The following is an 890-nucleotide window of genomic DNA, read 5'->3' as shown; positions in this document are numbered from 1 at the left end:
TCCCAGCTACTTGGGAGGCTGAGGCAGGAGAATTGCAGACTCCATCTCAAAAAAAAAAAAAAAAAAAGCCTCATTTTAAAATGGCCTGAGGTCTGAATAGTTATTTTTTCATGTATACATTGGATATGTATATATCCATCCAATGGAATACTGTTTAACAATTAAAAAAGAATGAAGTACTGACATTAAGGGTCTTTCAATTCTGTAGCTACTGCATTATAATACACTGCAGTGCAAAATGGATCTAAATAGACTTGGACTGTCATTCTTATCCTGCCACTTATTCCATGAGTGACTGGCTTACTGAGCAACCCTTTCTGACAGTACTTAATGGTGGTGGTGTGAAAGCGGAATGAGTTAAATATTGGCACGTGGAGGTCTCAAGTATTGGGTCCCTCTTTGCTACCTTTTTAATTCGGGAATTCCAATGAGGACAGGAGGACATGATGGGAAACAGAAAACATTCTGAGAGTAATTTTTTTTCCTATGAAGGAATTTATGTTGTAGCTTCTTCCATTAGTACTCTAATTAAAATATGACCATACACTTAAGATCTTTGTAAATGTGTGTAATGTGCATCAGACTGCATAAGTCTAACCCATCTCAACGTTTGGAAACAGGCACTTTTAAGTTACTCTTTAAGAATGAGACTAGGGGAAAAAGGCTAAAAGTTGGGGCAGGATGGTACAAGGTATTAATAAAAAGTGGCCACAAGCACCAAATGTAAAGCTAAAGTAATCATACAAGTGTTCAACTACATACAAATGCATATGTAAGAAGACTAATGAGGCCAGTTGTGTTGGCTCATGCCTTTAACCCCAGCATTTAGGGAGACTGAGGCTGGAGGATTGCTTGAGACCAGGAGTTCCAGATCAGCCTGGGCAACATAT

The sequence above is a fragment of the Colobus angolensis genome, unplaced genomic scaffold, assembly GCF_000951035.1.
Source record: "Colobus angolensis palliatus isolate OR3802 unplaced genomic scaffold, Cang.pa_1.0 Scaffold78, whole genome shotgun sequence".
NCBI classification, from domain to species: domain Eukaryota; kingdom Metazoa; phylum Chordata; class Mammalia; order Primates; family Cercopithecidae; genus Colobus; species Colobus angolensis.
This window is presented reverse-complemented; position numbering follows the sequence as displayed.